This window comes from Vulpes vulpes, chromosome 1 (assembly GCF_048418805.1).
Source record: "Vulpes vulpes isolate BD-2025 chromosome 1, VulVul3, whole genome shotgun sequence".
Lineage (NCBI taxonomy): Eukaryota > Metazoa > Chordata > Mammalia > Carnivora > Canidae > Vulpes > Vulpes vulpes.
Genome location: NC_132780.1, coordinates 7521503 through 7536873, shown reverse-complemented (window position 1 = coordinate 7536873; position 15371 = coordinate 7521503). Strand labels below are relative to the sequence as shown.

The 15371-nt window shown below is 38.6% G+C and overlaps 1 protein-coding gene across 3 annotated transcripts in view; it reads left to right on the top strand.

The window, feature by feature from the left end:
* The window catches only part of LOC112928509 (uncharacterized), a 123202-nt gene that overhangs the window by 42018 nt on the left and 65813 nt on the right, over positions 1-15371 (top strand). The gene's annotated exons all lie outside the window — the stretch shown is intronic.

The following is a 15371-nucleotide window of genomic DNA, read 5'->3' as shown; positions in this document are numbered from 1 at the left end:
TATGTGAGAGATATAGATTTCTATGATGATCATCTCTGACAGATTCTACCCCGATTCTTCCTGAAATTCAGTTAATGTACCTTCACAAAATATGTATCTATTATCCCAATTTGCCTGAGCCAATGTAAATTGTGGTTTCTATCGCTTGAAGATAGGTACGTTGGATGTATTTGTGTCTTTTTAAGAAAATCATCAACTTGGTAACAATAATAAAAATAAAATGAACTTTAATCCCCCCCAAAAAAACAAAACAAAACGAAGAGCTTTTCCAAGCATAACCAAAGAGTGAAATGTTATATAAATATTAAGATTTGACTGGATGCTCATTTGTCACACCCCGACTTAGTTCTCCTTCAGTATTGTGTGTTGGTTGTTCTCCTCTGCCTCTCCATGTAAAAATTTGCTATCAGTCTGTCGATATCCAAAAATAACTAGCAAGGATTTTGTTGTTTAATGTTTTTATGACGAAAGGGTGTTGAATTTTGTCATATAATTTTCTGATCAATTGAGATAGTCGTGGGTTTTGTTTTTTGTTTTTTGTTTTTTTTTTCCAGCTCTAACCCTGTTTTTATACAAGAATCATGTTGATGTAGAGCAAGTGTAGAGGTAGGGAAGAATTTTAGGTCTTAGTCTCTCGGCTTGCCGGTGACCCTGAGCTGTGATCTGCACAAGTTCTTCTCCGATCCTTTCCTCCCTCAACCAGTTAGGTGACACAGGAGGACTAAAGGGGCTGGGTATTTCCTTTCCTCCACATTGGTTGGTCCCTGGTGTGGGACCCAAGAAATTCAGAAAATGTCCCCCACCCCTGGCCCTAGATGAATAACAACTGTGGCTTCTAGCCCAAGTCAGTTCCAAGAAAAACCTCAGAGCATGCCCTTAATGGAAAGTTCCATATCAGAATGAAGAACTAAGAGCTTGAGAAACTCCCCCGACCCTTACTGGAAATCCCCTAGACCAGCCCATAAAAATCCAGCTGTGACCCACCTCGGGGGTCCAAGTCCCTGTTCCCCTGTGACGGGTATACTTGGACCCAAGCTCAAGCTTGCTAATAAACCCTCATGTGCTTGCATCGGTGTCGGCTCCTTGGTGGTGGTTTCTGGGATTCGCAATCTTGGGCACAACACTGGTAAATTAGTTCCCCTTGAGGGCAGGTGAGCAACAGAATACCTAAATATTTCAAAAAGGTTAGTTTCCCCTCCCTCTGCTGGGGGAATCTCCTCTGATCTTTATCCTGAGAAAGTGATGGTGTTCTTAGAGGTCAAACTCAAGAAAGTGGGGGCCGGTAAGAGTTTTTAAGTCTGAAGCTGGTCCACACTCCGTTTCTAACAACTCATCAATTCCTACCAGTCCCTGGCTCTAGCAGCTTCTCCTTCAGGTTATCTGTGTTTCTCTTTCCTTTTTCTCCAGTTCTCAAGATCATTTGTCTGCCCAGGGACCTCAATTCTCTGTGGGAAATAAGAATTACAAATTTTCAGTTTCCTTAGCTCTTTTCTTGCTGTGACAATAGTAGTGATCACTTACAGGCTCTTTCCATTTTGGAGCAAAAAAGCAGAAGTCCTTCTGATTTTTTAATAGTAGCTTCTTTTATGTGTAGTATACATACCTAAAAGCACATATAGTCTAAGTACCCCTGGATGGATTTTCAGAAACTGAATACATCCATTTATTTAACTAATATCCAGGTCAAGAAAGGATATTACCAGCATCCCAAAATATGTCTTCATGCTCTCTTCTGTTTTCTTTTTCATTCTACAAGAATGATCACTATCCAAATTTCTAACAGCAAAGATTGGTTTGGCAAACTTTTTATTTTATATCAATGCAATTACACAGTATATACTCTTTTTAAAAGTTATTTCTTTATTTATTCATGAGAGACACAGAGAAAGGCAGAGACACAGGCAGAGGGAGAAGCAGGCTCCATGCAGGGAGCCTGACATGGGATGCGGGACCGGATCCCAGATCTCCAGGATTACGCCCTGAGCCAAAGGCAGGCACTAAACCGCTGAGCCACCGGGGCTGTCCCACAGTATATACTCTTTATGTCTGAATTCTCTTGCTCAGCATTGTGTGATTCACCCATTGCATGTTGCATGTAGTTCTAGGTTATTTATTGATGCAGGAAATGTTGGGGTTTGGAGCTGACAGCCAAGAAAGAATTCTTGAGACATCTTCAGTATAAAAAGGTGGTTTTATTAAAGCATGGGGACAGGACCCAGGGGCAGAAAGACTTGCACTGGAGTTGTGAGGAGTGACTGATTATATACTTTCAAGTTGAGGGGTGGTTAGGGAGAACATAAGTCTCTAAGGAATTTTGGAAGCAAGATTCTCAGAACCTTGAAGAGGCTAGCTATTGTTAGGAAAAAGTACCTTATTACTTACTGTCTAGTAAAACCTTAGTCATGAAACCCTTCAGATGTATATTAGTGGGCCATATGCTTGGGGGATGATTGCCAACATATATCTTGGGGGGTAGAGATAAAGGAAGTTTTTAAAGGAATTTTTATATATTAAATAAGACTTACAGGATCCTGGAGGGTTGAACTAGTAAGATTGTGTTTTTGCCCTTAGCAAAATGTCAACATCCAGATAGTTGAGCTCCTAGAGGAGGGTCACTCTACCTGTTTCAAGGTCTTATCAATGGGCTTTAGGCAGCAGGGAACTTTAATTTTTTTTTCTTTTGATTCTCACATCATTTATTCATTTTTGTGTCAAAATGCTACATTTATTTTTCCTTATATAACAAGTCACATTTACTTTTCACTTCTGTCAAATGAACAGAGAGAATACAAAGAAAACAAGAACGAAAATTGGGTCACTCTCAATCCTGCAGACATTAAAAAGATAATGAAAGGCTTTCATATACAGCTTAAATGAATACATTTGAAAATTTATATGAAACAGGCAAATTCCTAGTAATATACAGTAAACCAACTTTGCTGGGGGATAATTTATAGGCAATGTGAAGAGTCCTACGTAGTAATGAAATTGAATCCATTACTACAAGCCTTTCCAATAGACAGTTCCAGCTCATGTGACTTCATTCTACCAATGCTTTAAGGAAAAAAACCCACTCATACAGAGTCTCAAGAGAATTGATAAATGTTGGAACTCACTCCAATTTATTTTATGAAGTGACACAAACATGGATACTGAAACTTTATAAAGACATTCAAGAAAAAAGAAATTTATAGGTCATCCTCACTGATGAAAATGAATGTACAAAACAAAATAATAAATTAAATCCGAGGTGCCTAAGTGGCTCGGTGGGTTAAGCGTCTGCCTTTGGTTCAGGTCATAATCCCAGGGTCCTAAAATCGAGCCATGTATCAGGCTTTCTGCTCAGGGAGCCTGCTTCTCCCTCTCCCTCTGCCCACTTGTGCTATCCCTTCAAATGAATGAATGAATGAATGAATGAATGAATAATCTTTTTTTAAAAATCCTACAATAGGGGCAGCCTGGGTGGCACAGCGGTTTAGTGCCACCTTCGGCCCAAGGTGTGATCCTGGAGACCCGGGATCGAGTCCTGCATTGGGCTCCCTGCATGGAGCCTGCTTCTCCCTCTGCCTGTGTCTCTGCCTCTCTCTCTCTCTCTGTGTCACTCATGAATAAATAAATAAGGTCTTAAAAAAAAATCCTACAATATATGAAAAGGATAATATATCACGACTATGTTGGGAATATCGTCAGAATGCAGAGTAGGTTTAACATTTGAAAATCAGCGTAATTTAGCACATTAATGAAGTAGAATCATCTTATATTATCACACAAATAGATGGAGGAAAGACATTTCATAGAATTTATCCTTTCAGCAAAAACAAAAATGGAACTTCCTCAGTCCCATAAAGGTGTGTCTTAAATTCCTAGAGAAAACAGCTCTTAATGGTAAAAGGTCTCCCTTGGTATCTAAGAATGAGACAAAGATACTTGCTATCAAGCTTTCTATTTAATATTGTAATTGAGATTCTTACTAATTCAGTAAGGTAAGAAAAAAAGGTGCAGTGATTTGAAAGAAAAAAAGTATTATCATTGTGTTCATAGAAAATCCTAAAGAATATATAAATTATCAATCTTTTCTTTCCTCCATCTTTTTTCATTATTTCCCCCAGAAGCCTTTTAAGATATTTTGCCCCTTGGGACATCTGGGTGGCTCAGCAGTTGGGTGTCTGCCTTTGGCTCAGGGCATGATCCTGGAGTCCTGGGATCGAGTCCCACATTGGGCTCCCTGTGGGGAGCCTGCTTCTCCCTGTAGGGAGCCTACTTCTCCCTCTGCCTGTGTCTCTGCCTCTTTCTGTGTCTCTCATGAGTAAATAAATAAAATCTTTTTAAAATAAAAGTATAAATAGTCTAAACTGAAGGAAAGAGAATAAACAGTTTTTAAAAATTAATATTCTCAATTACCTGTAGGATAATATAAAAAAGTTTTGAAGTAATAATAGGTGAAATTTTACAGATCTGTATGAAAATTAATAAGAAATGAAAACACAAATTTATAATTCAAGAATCCCTGAGAAACTCAAGTGGAAAAATATAAAAACCATGCCTAGATTCATCATAGTCAAACTACTGAAAACTAAGGACAAATACAGATTAGCGGGTAATCATCAGGGAAAAAAGTATTTTCCCCCTTTGAAATGTGAGAAAATATAAGCAAAGAAAGCACACAAAGGGTAGGTGGTTATAAAGTTAGGATCCAACCTGAAAAGATATCACATTTTCCCCTATGACTCAGGTTTTTCCACTATAGGCTTTAGGAATTTGAGGGGAGAGACAAGGATGCCCACACTCACTACTTTTGTTCAGTATATTAGAAGTCCCAGCCAAAGGAATTAGGAAAAAGAAATAAAAGACATTCAATTGGAAAGGAAGAAGTAAAACTATCACTATTTGCAGATGACATGATTATATATAGAAAACCCTAAAGATTTCAGCACAAAAACTTTTAGAACTAATAAATGAATTTAGTAGAGTTGCAGGACACGAAATCAATTTATAAAAATCATTTGCATTTCTATACACTAACAGACTATCAGAAAAATTAAGAAAACAATCCCGATTACAATGATATCAAAAAGAATAAAATACCTAGGAATAGATTTAACCAAGGAAGTGAAAGACCTGTATAGTGAAAACTGTAAGACATTGATTAAAGAAAATGAAAAAGACTCAAATATACAGAATGATATTCCATGTTCTTGGACTAGAAAAATTAATATTAAAATTTCCATACTACCCAAAGCAATCTACAGATTGAGTGCAGTCCTTATCAAAATTCTAATGGTATTTTTCATAGAAATAGAACAAATGATCCTAAAATTTGTAGGGAATCAAAAGACCCCAGATAGCCAAAGCAATCTTAAGAAAAAGAAAACTGGAGGCATCACAGTTCCTAATTCCAAACTATATTACAAACCTATAGTAATCAAACCTGTATATGGTATTGGCATACAAAAAGACATATAAATCAATGGAACAGATTAGAGAGTCCAGAAATAAATCTACATGTAAATGGTCAATTAATTTACAACAAAGGAGTCAAGAATATACAACGGGGAAAGGACAGTCTCTTCAATGAATGGTGTTGAGAAAACTGGGCTTCCCCACAAAAGAATGAAACTGGACTACTTTCTTATAATACAATTCTAAAAATCACTCCAAATAACCAAAATAATCTTGGGAAAGAAAAACAAAACTGGAGATATTACACTTCCTGATTTCAAAATATATTTAAAAGCCTTACTAATTAAAACAGTATGGGCTGGTAAAAAGACATATAGACAGACCTTATACATCAAATGATCATAACAGGAAGCCCAGAATTAAATCCACACATATGAGATCAGTTGATCTTCAACAAAGATGGCAAGAATACACAATGGGGAAAGGACAGTCTCTAATAAATTGTGTTAGGAAAAATGGATATCCACATAAGAATGAAATTGGACGTATGTATTACACCATACATATCAACCCAAAATGGATTAAAAACTGAAATGTAAGTTCCGAAACTAAAACTAGAAATCACAGAGGAAAAGATTCACAGCATGAATACAATACCAAAAGCATAGGCAACAAAAGCAGAAACAGACCAGTGAGACTGTATCAAATTTAAGTTTCAAGGCACCTGGGTGGCTTAGTGGTTGAGTATCTGCTTTCATCGCAGGTGGGGATCCCAGGGTCCTGGGATTAAGTCCTGCATAAGGCTCCATGCAGGGAGCCTGCTTCTCCCTCTCCCTATGTCTCTGTCTCTCTCTCTCTGTGTCTCTCATGAATAAATAAATAAAATCTTTAAAAAAATAAAAAAAGTTTATGACAGCAAAAGAAATAATCCACAGAGTGAAAAACAATCTATGCACTGGAAGAAAATATTTGCAAACCGTATCAGATAAAGAGTTAATCTCTAAGAAAAAAAAATATAAGGAAATCCTACAACTTAATAGCAAAACAAAGAAACAAAACCCATCAAATACCTCTATTTAAAAATGGGTTAAGTTTTAAATAAACATTTCTGCAAAGAAGACATAAAAATAGCCAACAGGTATATGAAACCCATGCCAGCAATCTGTTGAGGGTTCCAATTTTCCCACAAACTCATCAACACTATTTTCCTTTTTCTCTTTTTTTTTCAAGATTTTATTTATTCATGAGAGATACAGAGAGAGAGGGAGAGACATAGGCAGAGGGAGAAGCAGGCTCCCTGTGGGGAGCCTGATGCAGGACTTGATCCCAGTACCCCAGGATCATGACCTGAGGCAAAGGCACACGCCAAACTACTTAACCACCCAGGTGCCGCTCCTTTATCTTTCAAATGGATATCCTAATGGGTACAAAGCTGGTATTTCATTGTGATTTTGTTTTGCATTTCTCTAATGATGTTGGGCATTTTTCCATGGGCTATTGACCATTTGTATATTTACTTTAGAGAAATGTCTTCAAATTCTTTGGTTTTATTTATTTTTTTAATTTTTTATTTATTTATGATAGTCACAGAGAGAGAGAGAGAGAGAGGCAGAGAGATAGGCAGAGAAGCAGGCTCCATGCACCGGGAGCCCGATGTGGGATTCGATCCTGGGTCTCCAGGATCGCGCCCTGGGCCAAAGGCAGGCACCAAACCGCTGCGCCACCCAGGGATCCCAAATTCTTTGGTTTTAGATTGTGTTGTTTTTTTATTGTTGAGTTGTAAGTGTTCTTTATATATTCTGGACACTAGACTCATTATCAGAGAGAGGATTTGAAAATATTGTTCCCATTCTGTGGGTTGTCTTTTTATTTTCTTGATCATGTCCTTAGACTCAAAAAAAGTATTCACTTTTAATGAAGTCCAATTTACCTATTTTTTTGTTTGCATGTGCTTTAGATGTTACCTAAGAAACTGCTGCTTAATTGAAGGTTGCAAAGATTTACATCCATCTATTCTAAGTATAGTTATGTTTTTTTTTTTCCACATACAACTGTTTCTTTCCAGTGTCCTCCTACCCCCTCAAAACTGATTGCTCCAGACATGTTCTTCAATTTCACTGAGTTGTCCACGGGACCAGGAAAGATTTCTTGGATCAGTCTTAACCAGGCCTCTGGGTAGGAGGATATTTGTTCAACTTCTGCCATCCATCCTCTCTTAAATATTCCTTAGGTTCTAGACTCAAACTTGCTGGCTTCAGTTTCCATCTCTACCTTTGACTAAGCTCTGTGACTTTGAGTGAACCACTGACCTAGGTCTGTGTTGCTCACAGTGTCATCTGAGTACATACAGTATCACTATCACTTGAGAGAGAACCTCTAAGAAATTCAGATTTTAGTCCCCAGCCCACATTTCCTGAATCAGAAACCGGTGGTGGGGCCCAGAAATCAATGTATTAAAAAGTCATCCAGATAATTTGGATATGAGTAGTGAAGACCAATATCAGTTTTCTCAGCTATAATAACTTTTTAAAATATCCTGGAGAACCCCAAAATAATATGGTTCTTCCTGTGCGCATCCTCTTTATGCCACCTCACAGTTTAAACGGCTTGGGGAGTTCCCTTTGCCCTCAACGTTCACTGTGAAATTTCTGTGTTTCAAGTTTAGTAATTGTAGGCCCTCCTACTGCTGGTGAGGGAATTCTCAACAGGATAAGAAACAGAAAATGTCCTTTCATCTCTATAGCTTCCAGAGCAACATATGATTACCAATGTCAAGAAAGCATCCATGTCCATGTTGTGCCAACAAAACAGTATCAGGAGGCATCTCGCTATGGGAGGTTAATGCTATTTTCCGGTGTGTGTTACCCCTAATCTCTGAACTGCTTCTGACCTTGACCTTCTGCCTTCCCTGCCTCAGGAATAATGGGTCAAATCAGAACTGCATTCTCTCCAGGGTGTGAATACTTGTGAATCTCCTTTGCAAGGCATTAGGATGACTTTAGCACCTCCCCTTTTTGTACCCACAAGAGGTAAAATAAGTTAAAATGATTCTGCTTAGTTTGTATATAAAGTAGGTAGAGGAGTTCCTGAGCATTAAGATGAACTGATGGTGTTGGGAATCAGCAGTGCTAGCAAAAGATGCTCACTATAGAATGTAGTCATTCTAAGGAAGGCCTTATTGTCAGGAAGAGAAGATAAGCCTCCCAGTCCTCAGCTAGCTGCTCTAATTTAAAGCTCTCTCCTGTGTTTATTTTTTTAAATAAAGATTTTATTTATTCATGAGAGAGAGAGAGAGAGAGAGAGAGAGAGAGGCAGAGACACAGGCAGAGGGAGAAGCATGTAGGGAGCCCGACGTGGGACTCCATCTCCAGGATCACGCCCCGGACTGAAGGCGGCACTAAACCGCTGAGCCACCCGAGCTGACCTGTGTGTGTGTGTGTGTGTGTGTGTGTGTGTGTGTGTGTTTAAGGATTTTATTTATATATTTGACAGCACAATCAAGGGGAGTGGAAGAGGGAGAAGCAGGCTTCCTGCTGAGCAGGAAGCCAGATGTGGAGCCCTTAGAGAGCATGAGCAGGGTGAGGAGGGGCAGAGGGGAAACGCAGATTCCCCACTGAACAGGGAGCCTGACATGTAGCTTGATGCCGGTACTCCAGGATCATGACCTGAGCCAAAGGCAAATGCTTAACTCAGTCACCCAGGCACCCCTGTCTCTCCTGGTTTTAAATACTTCAGAAGAATAAAAATGATTCTGTGGAGTTTCCAGCTTGTCCAAGGAGATAATTTATTCCGCATTTGGAATGAGTGCTTCTTCAAATGGGAACTGAGTTACAAAGTGGGAAATACAGGGGTTTCCTAAACCAAAGGCAATACCAATCTTTCTGATGCTAAAGCTATATAATCAGAAGTACTGTCTACCACCTGATGGTTATATTTAGCACCACAGATTTCAAAGAAAAGGAGTGTCCTTTGGAGAGTGTTATGGACTGAACTGTGTCCCTCTAAAATTCATATGTTGAAGCTCTAACCTGCAATGTGACTGTATTTAGCCACAGAGATTTTAGGAGGCCAATAATGGCTAAATGAGGTCATAAGAATGGAGTTCTAACCCAATAGGATTGGTAGGTAGCCTTATAAGAGGAGGAGGGGCAGGATCACTCTTTCTCCATGCACATGCACCAAGGAAACACCATATCAGGACACAATGAGAAGGCAGCCAGGTAGGACGTGAGCCCTCATCAGAACCCATCAAAGCTGTCACCCTGATTTTGGACCTTCCAGGCTTTAGAACTGTGAGAAAATAAATTTCTATTGTTTAATCCACTCACCCAGTCTATGGTATATTGTTATAGCTGGCTGAGCTAAGACAGAGGAGACTTTGATTAATAGGACCCCATAGAGCTACTACTCTTTCTGTTGACTTCATGGGTCACTAAATGTTGACATGAAGCTTAGATAGGGAAAGACACACAGGTCACAGTATATGAAGAAATGAAGCCAAACCATTTAAGACTGAAGTGTTAATCACTCTTATAGAGGCATAGTTATAATATTAAGATAATAATAATGATGTTAATGATTTATTATTTCTGTGGGATGCAGTAGGGTTATAGGAATGACCAGCCTATTCAGAGAGAAGTATTACAACCACACTATAGTAAAAACCAAAGTATAATTATATAGACTATAATTAAGACTATAAATGATTATACTAATGATGGCCTTTGAAGGACAGCATTGCATGGGGATTAACATAATGTATCTTGTAGCTAAATAACTTGGCTTTGAATCCTCCTGTGCTTACTAGCTTTTTACCTTGGGCAAGTTCCTTTACTTCTCTAGGACTCATGTTCTTCATCTGTGAAATAGGAATAATAATCAGCTCATCTTAAGCATTGTTGTGTGGATTGATTTATTATAAAGTGCCTAGACTAGGGACTGGTGCATTCAGATGCTTTTTTATTTTTTATTTATTTTTATTTTTAAATTTTTTAAAAAAGATTTTATTTATTCATTCATGAGAGACACACACACACACACACACAGAGAGAGAGAGAGAGAGAGAGAGGGGCAGAAACACAGGCAGAGGGAGAAGCAGGCTCCATGCAGGGAGCCCGATGTGGGGATTGATCCTGGGACTCCAGGATCATGCCTTGGGCCAAAGGCAGGCGCCAAACCGCTGAGCCACCCAGGGATCCCCCTGGATGCTTAATGAAATTGCTGCCATCATTATCATCATCATCATCAATCACTATTAGTACTGTGTACTGGGTTCTGTCATTTAAGCCTTGTATTATATGGACTTTCCCCCTCTGGTTTACAAGATTGTTATGACTCCTAATAGTAGTATCAGTTGTAATGATAATATAATGTAAATGCAAATAATCACAATGTTTGTGTGGTAGCCAGTCTCCAAGATTTCCCTTAATGATATCTTGCTTCCAGATATTGAAACCTCTTCCACAATGAATAGGATTGACCAAAAATCAAATATATAACAAATTCAGCCACCATTATTTGTGAATACACTGAAGAACCCTATGCCCATGTGATGAGGAATGAAGGCCTGCCAAAAGTCATGTGAGTTGGCTTGGAATTAGATCCCGCAAGCCTCAATCAGCTTTCAGATGATTGCAACTCTAGACAATATCTTGACTATAACCTCATGAGTGTTCCTAAGCCAGAACCACCTAGCTAAGCTATTCCCAGATTTCTGGCCCTCAGAAACTGAGAGAATAAATGTTTATTGTTGTTTTAAGCCCTAGGTTTTGGGTAGCTTGTTACATAGTGATAAATAATGTAGTCAGCAGCACATTATAAACCTGCCATTCCAGAGTGTAATGGAACATACCATCGGTTCTCAGAATTGACATTAATTATAGTCTTATCTTTTTACATAATTTCTCCACTTAACATGGACCTGGAACTCATGACCCAGAGATGAAGTGTCATATTCTCTACCAACTGAGCCAACCAGGCACACCAATTATAGTCATTACCTTAATGTAATTAAAATTATCGTATTAAAGTAGTACTTACATTGTCCTATTTCACAGAAGGAAACAGAACACCAGTTTTTGTTTTAATAGCAATGCCCATTATAATAAATATTAAAATAGCACAATCATAATATTGTTAAAGGAATAACCTAATTGAGCTCATTTCATGGAGGGGGGGAAAAGAACTTCACCTTTAGAGGTGAAGTTTGCAATATATTAACACAATGATAGCAAACACAGACCTGAAGGTGGCAGAAAGCAGAAGGGATACAGGATTTCCTAGCATCAGAGTTTGTGTTATTCATTATATCTTAATAATTACAGGCATAGTATAAATAACGACAAATTTTGATATAAATTATTTAATTATACTTCAGTAATACAATCAATATAATTATGGAATTGTGTAAATGGTTAAAAACTGGTATGGTATTACGTACAGTATAGTATGATGTATGGCATAGGAAGTGGGGTGGGATATAATATAATTAGGTAATAGTCACACCAGCACCAGTACCCCAATTGATGGCTGAGGGTGAAGGGCCCTATCCTATTAGGGCAAGCGGCCATGGCAATCGTGACTTTAACCCACACCTTGCCTAGGGTCAACACCTGCCACATTGTGTCATATTTATTGTCCAGCACAGTGCCTGGGGCTGGAAAGCCTTAGCCCTGCTACCTTCCTCTTGTCCCCAGGGTTTCATATCCACTGGTGACATGGGATGATGAGATACAGAAGTGATGAGGTAGACATTGACAGGATGGCCCCTGTCAGTTCCCTACTATTGTCCCTCTCCACTCTACATGGCCTGCCCACTGCAACTAGGAGGCTGAGTAAGGAAACAACATATCATTGATCTTGGGGACAATGGAGAAGGATATAGGTCAGATACACTGGGGAGGGGAAGGATGGAGTGGTTGAGGTTGGATGAGGAAGGATTAGGGCTTAAGTGTTCTGAGGTATGGGGAGGGGCATTAACTCTTGAATTAGAGGACATGTAACCAACCTACTGTCCCTCCCTCACTGCCACATCATGAGTTTAGCTCACTCCATGTGGGGCATTTGGTCAGCCTTGATGCTATTGCTATTACTATCATTCACTATATGGAGGGGTTCCTAGGTGGCTCAGTCAGTTGAGATCTGACTCTTGGTTTCAGCTCAGGCCATGGGATCGAGCCCCACCTCAGGCTCCATGCTCAGTGGGGAGTCTGCTTGAAGAATCTCTCCCTCTGCCCATCCCCCACTTGAACATGCTTGCTTTCTAAAATGAATGAATAAATCTAAAAAAAAAATTATACGAAGTGTCTAATTTGTGCCAGTGCTATGTTGGGTGCCTTGGACACAGCAGGAACAAGACAAAGTCTGAGCATCATGAGATTGACAGTCCAGTGGGGAGTAATGAATGATAAACCAAACCCAGAAACACTTAGTATCAGGTCAGATGGTGGTACTTGCAACACAAATACAGTACAAAATAGGAAGTTGATCACAAGAAGTGTTATTTTACATACAATGGTTGGAGGGGGGTGTCACAGAGGGTTGTCCAAAGAATGGAAAGGACAGCAAGCTGCATGGGCATTGGGGAAGCAGAGTACTCTCAGAGAACACAGCTGGGCAAAGTAGAACAAGATTCCTTGATGTTAAGAAAACCCAGGGTTTAGCTGTTGACAATAAAAATGCTGACCAGCTACAACTGCAGGCTCTCCAGACCATATGCTCCCTTTTATTATAGTTATAATTTTACAATATAAACATTAAATGTAAACATGTAAAAACACAAATAATTTAAGTGTTATGTGAAAGTTTGATATAAAATTACATAATTCAATAATTGCACAATACATATATCATATAAAATAAACATTTTATTATAAGGAATATACAATAAATATTATAGTGTGCTATATATTGTAAATATACAATATTACTATAGTTTGTAATGATATGCACATATAAAATTATAAAACCTATCTATATTTATAATCTAATATCTAATAATCTTTTATCAAATATAATTTAAATTATTACATGGTAAAATGTAATACGTTTGAGATTCATCCACGTTGTAGCTTGTGTCAATAAGTCATTCCCTTTTGTGGTAAGTAGTATTCCCTTGTATAGATGTCCTACAGTTTGTTGAATTACTCACGCACTGATGACATTTGGATTGTTCCCAATCTTTTGGCAACTGAATATAGTTTCTGTGAACTCAATCCATACATAATTTTTCATTTCTCTAGGTTAAATATGGATAATTTTATAAGAACTTACCAATTTTGGTTCAGAGTGGGTAAACTACTTTACCTTTCCAAGAGTAGCACATGAAAGTTTCCACTGCTTTACATCCTTGACAACATTTGGTACTATTTAAAAAAAATTTTTTAAGCCATTCTTGTAAGTATGTAGTAGTATCTCATCACAGTCTTAATTTGCATTTTCCTGACTAATGATGTTGAGCATCTTTTCATCAGCTTATTTTCCATCTGTATCTTATACAACCATGTGGATGAATCCCAGATACATCATAAAATGAGAGGTCAAATTCAAGAGGACATACATACATATGTACATACATACATATGGATACATGTATATTTCTATAATATTATGGAAAAAGTAAAATTATAGAGACAAGAATCAGATCAAACTAGTGACTGTAAGAGGCTGGAAGTAGGGAGCAGGACTGCCTAAAAAGGGACAGGAAGAAATTCTGGGAAGTGAGGGAAATGTGCTCTGTCTTGATTGTGGTGGTGATTACATAATTGTATGCATTTGTCAGAACTCAAAATTGTATACTAAAAAGGGTGAATATTATTTTATATAAATACCTCAATAAATGTGACTTTAAAAATATATCTCAGTACTACAGTATAATAATACATATAAAAGAGAAATAATTGAAAGTAATTTACAACAAAAGAATGTTTCCCTCTGTGAGGTTTGGGCACAGCCATGTAGATGTTGGTCAGATGCTTGTGTCAATTTATAACTAGTAATGTTATTAACAATAACAGGATACCCACACCCGTCTCCACTAGTCCTGCTACCTTAGTAAGCCCGGACTTTACCTTAAGTCACTTCATTCTCCATAATTCCATTTTATAGGTGAGGCAATTAATGCCCAGGAGGAAAGTTTGCTGGGTTGGCCCAGAATCTCCCAGCATTGGCACTAGGACTTGAATCCACACCCAGAGCCTTCACTATTCTGGTTGCATCATGGGAAGCTCATTTTGTGGTCTCCTGGGGCCCTCAGATCCTCTCCACCCCACTCTGGGCCACTAATTCCCCAGAGGGTCTATGATGCCAGGATCTCATCCTCAACCCTTCTCCCTCTTCCAGGTTTCCTGTCCATGCAAACAGTGGTGATATGGAGAAGCAAGGACTCATGAAGCAACATGGGCAATGGGGAATCAGCATTGTTAATAGGGATCAATAGGAGAAAAGCAAATACTACCAGGATTCAATGGAGGGGTCACAGATACTGTGTTACTGGGAAATGGGCATCTATAGACTTTTTGCGGATTATTAATGGAGGTCCTACAGGAAGAGTGATAATGAAGATTCCAAAATGCAGGTGAATAATGCGGAGTTTATGGTACATTATAAGTCTTAACCTTACTTGTGGGGAGAGAAGTAGGTTAATGGCACTTAACAGTCTTCAGAGAAGGTACTGAGGACATCACCACATGCTGGGTTGGGACACTGCTAGGTGGGGAAATGGTAATTAGTCACCACTGTTGTGATGGACAAGTAATGGAGGGAGATCACAAACCATCCTACTATAAGTAAAGAGAAAGTATCAGAAGATATTAATAGTTGGATGGGGGGAATGGTACATCACAGCTCTCTATTCTGAGAACTGAAGTAAGTGCCATCAATCACCACTACATGAAAGTAAGAATACATGGGGAATATGAAGGTTACTAGACTTTAACACAGGTGAAGTAACAGACATTATGCTGGAAGTAAAT